Below are 8,420 nucleotides of genomic sequence, written 5' to 3' on the forward strand. Positions count from 1 at the left end.
ACACACTCGAATATTAGCTACACCCAATACTTAAGTACGATCATATTGCCTCTTAGTTGGTGCTTTTGTATGAGAAGATGGAGACTCAAATTCGAAAATAAAAATTGCATAAAGTAAAATAAAGGCCCTTCGCAGAGGGAAGTAGGGATTTGTAGAGGTTCCAGAGCTCAAAGCGAAAAATTAGAGATAAAAACATTTTGGGAGGTGTATCCATCCCACTAACGAAAACGACTTAGAGTTCCGAACATTTTCCATGCTAGATATGCCATAGGCAGTTCCCAAACAGAAAATAAGGTTTATTCCTTTTTCCACCATACTTTCAATTTCCATGGCTAGCCGTATCCACGGTTGCCCTCCATACCAACACTTTTCAAGGAATTTATTATTTGACAACATAAAGTAAATTCATTTTTGCATTTCGGGACTGGGCATCCCTAAAACCTTTGCCTTCCACTCGTGCAATGACAAGTGAATAAACACTCATCGTGAGAATAACACATCCAGCATGGAAAATATTAGCCACCTGTTACCGTTCCGCGAGCGAAACAAACACATAAAACAGAAGTTTATTTTGAAAATTAAAGATGGCACATGCAAATTTGCTTAGAACGACAAAAGAATACCGCATATAGGTAGATATAGTGGACTCATGTGGCAAAACTGGTTTAAAGGATTTTGGATGCACAAGTAGAGGTCATACTTAGTGCAAAATGAAGGCTAGCAAAAAGATTGAGAAGCGGCCAACCAAGAAACGAATAATCTCATAAGTAAGCATTAAGCATAATTAACACCGAATAATGCATCATAAGTAGGATATAATTTTCATTGCATGATTATTGACTTTCGTGCATGCATAGGGAATCACAAACCTTAACACCAATATTCTTACTAGAGCACAATTACTCATCAACATAACTCACATGTCACATCATCATATCTCAAAACTATTACTAAGAATCAAGTTTATTTTGTCCAATGATCTTTATGACTTTTTTTCTTACTTTATCCTTCTTGGATATCTACCACTTTGCGACTAATTTTCATGTGTTGCTTTTCATAAGCTCAAACAAATATGAGTGAAGATCATGAGCATAAAAAGTTTTCTTTCTCTCAAAATAATTTAAGTGAAGCAAGAGAGAATTTCTTCAAAATTTTACTAACTCTCAAATAAATCTAAGTGAAGCATGAGAGCATTTCTTCAAAAATACTAAGCACACCGTGCTCAAAAAGATCTAAGTGAAGCACTAGACCAAGTCCTAACTCATAAAAGATTTAAGTGAAACACAGAGAGCAATTCTAAAGGTCTCCCAGCCCCTGGCGCTGGCTGGTGCCACGTAGTGGCCCTTTAGTGGCGATTCGTGTTGAACCGGTACTAAAGGGGCGGGGACCTTTAGTCCCCAACCTTTCACTAAAGGGCCTTACGAACTGGTGCTATAGCCCGGTTCTGCACTAGTGCATGTGGGCCAGTCCGTCTCCTCTGTTCTACTCTTCCTCGTCGGAGACCGCGGATTCACTTCACCGGTCTTATCGCCGGTGCCCGTGGATATGACGGATGGAGGACGACACGGGCTTGCACGTCGGGCGCCGTCGTCGTAGGGTAGGTTTAGGGACGGGTCGTTTTTTGGTTCTTAATGTTTGGAATGTAATGAAAATCCGCCGTATTTGCATGAATGTTGTACGATTTGTATGAAATCCTCTTATGTTTGCATGAATTTTATCCGGTTTGTTAAAAAAAATTACAACGTATGTGGGCAGCGTTGGATGGCGGCCTTCCGCATCCATATCGTGGACTGGTTTCCTTCCTTCGCAGACGGATGCGGAAGAAAATTCGTGGGCTGCAGTTGGAGATGCCTAACCGTTATATGATCTTACTCGTAAACCCAGTTTCCCCGATTCCTACTCCTTTGTCGACGTTGTTCTCCGTCGGTGATGGCCACCGAAGCTTGTGGCATGAGCTCGAGCCAGATCCTTGCCCTTGCTATGTACATCATCATTCTGCGTGGCTCCTCTTGTTTACATCCATGCATCATCATTCCTAGGATAAGCAGGCGTTTAATTATTACTCGCTTGGCGTCTTGCAGACTTGGAACAACTTGACCTTCTTCCTCGGTTTGCAGAAGTCGGTGTCGTCTCGTCTCGCCGTTGTTCGCCACACATGTTCCTCTCGCCACTCTGTTTACGATAACGCGGCTTAGATGTCAGAGCTCACCCTGACGCGATTGATTCGAGCTAGCCACAGCACGCGACGACAGCCTCCTCATTCACCCTGTCGACCCCCCTGTGCTCTGTCTTTTTTCCATGCTCTGTTAGTGGCTGTGTAGTTTTCCATTATTATTATTATTATTATTATTATTATTATTATTACAACGTACGTGTAGAGTGTTGTCTGGCCTCCGCCTTCTGGAGATGCTGTTGTGTTATACTTCCTCCGTCACAAAATAAGTGTCTTGAGCTTAGTACAAATTTGTACTAGAGCTAGTACAAAGTTGAGACACTTATTTTGAGACGGAGGGAGTATATATGAAAGGTGCTGATGGGCTGTTTAGTAAACTTGGTGATTTGGCTGACTGTAAGTGCATTTAGCGTTGAGCCTCAAGTTTTGGAAGCCGATAGGCAAGGGGGTAAGGAGTTAATTCGAGCTTAGGGGTGTGTGGAGATAAATAGGACTCTACAATGTTGGACAGAGTTCCAATTGCTAAGAAAAGTTGAGTAAGACATTTAGTATTTGGGACACTTTATTCGTTTAAATAAATGGTTGTGTGCATCGTTTGATGCAGAGATTTCTCTGTTTTTTTAATGAAGAGATGCTCCATTAGACGTCAAAAGAGGCTCCAAATGCTACTCTCGCGGCGCGGCGCCGTGACCATGCGACACGCGTTCACCTGATATCTTTCTGGAAACGGCCATCCTTCATTCTCGTCACTGCTACTATCAGCTGTAAGTCGGGATACTCGATTGCATTCCCTTCGTAGAGTTGCTTTCTTACACAGGATTATGCTGACCGGCCGATGGTGACGCTATTTCTCATATCATATGTATAGTCCCTCACTGCTCCTTTTTTAGACATTCCTGTGTAATTCCACCTGAGCATGTAATTAGTTTCTACAGATTTATCATATCTTCCATGGTGGGAATAATCTGAGTGACTTGCTGTCGAAATAACATTCGCTCCGGAGGTCAGGACAGATATGGTTGTTCCCATGGATATTGGTGTTTAGTATTTCGACATAATCCTAGTGACCCCACCGAGCTTCATTTCATATGAAAATTGTCATTGACTCCAACTCCAATTTAGTTAGAGTACTAATCCTCCAACTGAACACTTAGTTGTAAATAAACTAGCTCAGCCTAACCAACCAAAACGCAAGGGCGTAATTAAACTTGTCCATGTCCGGCATGCAGTGGCCCATGCAACATGCAACGTCTCTCATGCATGCACATATACATATTAAATGTGCAATATTTCATGGGGTGTAACAACGGATGAGCTAGCCAGCGCACCTAACTAGAGAGAATTAGACTCAAAAAGAATATAGAGAGAATTAGAGCAAGGCTAACAGTAGATCCAGCAACCACCTATATTAGACTTTCATGTCATTAAGAGACAACATTATTATAATGTTGTATATCGAGTCGATCGTTGTTTTGCTCGCTTCAGGTTTTTCTTTTTCCTCCCTCCGCATGGCATAACTTTCGTCTTCTATGACTTTGCTCTCTGGACGGGTGATTTTTTGCATGTGTGCGTTGATATTGGCTATATGCATTCTAATTACGCAGAGGCCTGGTGTGCTCATTATGCTTGTATCTCCTGATGCTTCATTATGAATCAATAAAAGACAATCTTTAAAAAAAAAAGGTTAGTTATACTCCCTCCGTTTACTTATATAAGGCCACTGTGGAAAATACACTTTACATCTATACAAGGCCACCAACATTAATCGAGACAAATTTAATGATATTTCCTTGAACTAGCAATTTATTTAATACTTGCATGCATGCAGTCATAATAACACTCCAATCACCTTTCTATCCTTTCTTGCATGCATGCGGTGTATTAATGATCCCACTACATAAAAAGAAAAGCAGTTTTACAAGGCAAGACATTAAATTTTATCTTGGTATCTGTAATATGAGTTTGTGGCCTTGTATCTAAAAATGGAGGGAGTAATTTTCCCCCTATTTTCTCTCTCTCTTTCTCTCGTTATATTACCCTTTTACCTAGGACCACATGTAGAGATTAGCTCTCTTATGAAAGCCCACTCTTATCCTTTTCTTTGTCCCTCCCCTTCACATAGGCAAACGTGTCATATAAGTAGCCTTATAGTCCCTATTATAATTACTCGTAAAAAGTCGGGTGGAATATAGGTGTAAATTTTTGGATTTTTTTGAACCCTAGTTTTCGGATTTTTCAGACTTACAATGGGGGTTAGGCCTAATATATCATCTCATTCAATGCCAACTAAGAATATAACTGACAATCATATCATGATACTATATATACCATAAAAATTAAGTGCTACTATGAGTCATAATAATAGATGATAGCATCTAAAATGCCAATATATGATATTGTGCACTGTAGAGATGGTATTATACACTAATATCATATGCATGATCCCATCTATGATTGTACTAAACAACTCTTTCCAATAACCGTACCCAAGCATGTATACGAGAGCGATTTTTCTACCATGCAAGCTATATAGGTAGCGTGTGTTGATTCGTCACTCAGTGTGTTGGAGATTCCTCTGGCTGGATTATTCTTATATATACATGAATAAACATTAAGATACAATGGAACTATATAGAATTTTAAGAAATGTGCTCTCCTTTTCGCTGGTACACAATAAATTAGAATTTTAAATAAAATAGTGTAATATTTTAGAGCAAGACAAACTTCAACAAAACAAGAAGGTGCGATACGAAGAGCTAGGTGATGACAGTCGGTGGATGTGCTAGAAAACCGTCTCTCCTCTGCATACATCATATATACCTTGTCTTATTGTCACATATATCTTTTCCGTACAACTCACTTAGGGGTATCCAGTAATTATTAACAATATATATTGAAAATAATAAAAATGGTATAATTGATTCATAATACTGTGAGGAGTAGGAGTACATACTCACGTAGTATAGAATCATTTCGTAACACGCGTGCACACATACACACCATTTAAAGAACACAATACAAAGACCATACCGTACTCTTCCTTCGTATCACAAAAACATGATGTTTTGAATATGGCTTCGGTCAAAATTTTACAGAAGCACGCAAGCACTTTATTGCTGCCTTTCTGGCATCTATCCCCTAAGTTTTTACAACTATAAGTTACAAGCATTTTATTTCTCTCTTTGACCCTACCCAAAGTGGTAGTTGGCAAGCCTTGTAAATATGTACATTGTTCTTTGATTCATTAGTACATATTTTTCTACCAAGGCTTCCAATACCATTTTCATCAAAAATAAATAACATTTTGTTATACAGATTAGAAATTTAAAAAATCATATGTATAATCTTACCTCAAAAAAATATTGTTAGGATATTTTATTTCCCTTTTTTGTTACGTGCTACCTCCGTCTCAAAATATAAGATGTTTTTGTAGACTAACTAAAACATCGTGTTGATATTTTGAGAGCGAGGTACAGTATAGAACCTCCAAAACGTCTTGTTTTCGTGATACAGGAGAAGGGGTATATATATATATATATATATATAACCTGTCACGGTTTTAGAAAATCATGTGGCTGACATGCGAGATTAGTCTCCTGCACACCTGATCCCTGAAACAGAGATGAAATTAGTCCTTAGTAATCAGCAAGCGTGAATGCCCGCTTGCTCCGTACGTGCGTGCGCTCCTCCGTGCTAGTACTGTTTTGAGAGAACGAGATGCACTTACACTGGACTTCTTGCAGTAGAGGATGGCGTCATGAACGTCCACGTCCGTGTCGGCACTGCCGTGGTACCCGACGCTCGACGTGGCCCCGCGCGCCGGGCTCGCCGCCAACGTGAACCTGCTGCTGTGCCTCCGCCCGATCGCCCTGACCTTCCGGTACAGTGGCATCACGAACCGCAGCACCTTCCAGGGCGACGACGACGCCGCGCGGCGCCTCCTGGTCCTGGCACACAACGTCGACCGCGACATGGCGTGCTTGCTCGTCGGGCTGGAGCACGCACTCAGCGAGACCAGCGTGCTCCGCGCCGAGAAGGCTGACAACCACGGAGCGCTCGGGGCGTCCGCAGAGCGATGCCGACTGGTGATCACCGAGTCGTCGCCGTCTTCTTGATCTTGCGCGCCGGAGCCGCCTCCGGGCTCGCAGGGGAGGAGGCGGCTCGCGCTGATCTGCAGCAGCGTCGGGGACGGCGTGGCGTCGTCTACTACCGGCAGGTCGAAGTCGATCTCACTCGCCGCCGTGGCTAAGTCTAAGTCGATGGAGAAGAGATTGTCGTGGGGGTACAAGTACAAGTCGATGAAGGAGGACGACGTTGAGATTCGGAAGGAATGACCGACGCTGCCGACGAGGCGGTCCAAGGACGGCGGCGAGTGCCGTGCGCTGTCGTCGAGCCACCCGAAGAAGAAGTCGTCGTACTCGGCGAGGTGCCGCAACGAGCTGCTACCCTCCATCTCCATGCGCTCAGGCTCAGCGTTGGAGCTTGACGAGTGGACGGGTGTGGTGGTGCATGATGCATCGGGCTGAGCACGGGCATGACACGCATATATGGGCGGCGTGGCGGCAGGTGACTCGTCTCGTCTCGTGTCGTTTGGTGCAAATCCACTTTTTTCAGTAAAATTAGTTTTTTTAGGGGTTTTGGTAAAATTTGGTGCAAATCCTGCAATCGAGGAAGCGTGGGTAGCTTCAAATCATTGGGTCTGTTTCAGGAGAGAATTTCTTATTTAACACTGTCTTAAACTTTTATTTTCTATTTCAGGAGAGAATTTCTTATTTAACACTGTCTTAAACTTTTATTTTCTATTTGACACTGAAAAATATTTCTTTCCCTATCTAACACAGTCTTTAAACTTTGTTCCCAATACGACACTTTCATCTATTTTTTTGTGCAAACAGTGTTGAATGGCACATGAAATGATAATTCTGCCCTCAAACGTCTATTCAATCTTTTCATCTTCTATATCTAAATAGGGGCACCCCACTAGCTGATTTTCCTGCCTCCTCATGAAGCCACGTCGTCTGAATTGTTACAGCCGTTGATGTAGTATAGCACAGCAGTCCGCATCCGTCCGCTCAAAAGTTGGCAAAGTTACTGCGAGTTGCCACCGCTGAGTGGAAAATACCGATTCGTTCTTTCGCGCTGTCCCGCTCGCTCGCTGCATATCCCCTCTGACTCGATTCGTTTTGGTTGGGCTGCACACGTCCTCCTCACCAAAATTGTTTGGACATTACAAAGCCCATTCGAAGCCCATAGGTAAAGTCCATTGTTCCCAGTCTCAAGAAAAGATCGTGCCACGACCATCCACACTCCCGGGCAGCCGCCGCCAGGAGCCCTTCCGGCGGGTCTGTGCCACGATCCACCCTTGCCTGGCCAGACGCTGCCGTCCCTTGTGCTCTACCAGCAGCCACCATCACCCATGCTTGCCCCTAGCCAGCCGTCAGTGCTAACCCTTCCGCCGTCATCGTCGGCCGTCCCCGGTGAGCCACCTATCCAGAGATGTGTGATCCAGTAGCCACCTCTGTGGATTCCGCCACCATGGCTGATGCCCCCCAGCACAACCGCCACGATGGCCGTTGCTCCCGGCCAGCCCGCCGCACCCAACACGGCATTAACTCCATCAAATTCGTTCATCTTCCCACAGCCGCTTTTATGGCGCACATGAAACGGCCTCGCACCACTCAATCGACGGAAACGGATGGATTCATGTGAAAAGAAGAAACTGATGGATTTATGACTCCCTCCTCATGAAGGGTAATCGACCTAGTGGCTCTCCCTTTTAAGCACTGGAGTTGATCCCTTCCCGTCACTCGCCTGCCCGGGTTCTCATCACAGTCTTCTCCTCGAGGCGTCCGCTGATTCCGCCCCGCTTGCTAGAGGTCTGGTTCTAAATCCTAGAACCGCATCATGTAATTTTCTTGCTTTGGTTGTGCTATTCGTATCTTGAAATTCCATGTCTTGGCTGATGCAAAGTTCATGGGACGCTCTTAAAATTTTCATGTCTTGGCCAATGCAAAGGTTGATGCGATCTGGCTGTTGTACTGAAAGTCTGAAACAGAACAAAATTTTACTCATAATTTTTCCATTTTTTGATATACCACCATGTCAGTTGATTTTCCCTGTATGTTTCATTGTTTCTATGATAAGTTGTCATTGGTTTCCTCCTATATCTATGGATTTAAAGTTTTGCTATATAATATTTGTCTCACATGCAATTCAAGTGCTATATATATAGAGAGAGATCAGTAAT

This window comes from Aegilops tauschii, chromosome 4 (genome assembly GCF_002575655.3).
Source record: "Aegilops tauschii subsp. strangulata cultivar AL8/78 chromosome 4, Aet v6.0, whole genome shotgun sequence".
Taxonomy (NCBI): Eukaryota; Viridiplantae; Streptophyta; class Magnoliopsida; order Poales; family Poaceae; genus Aegilops; species Aegilops tauschii.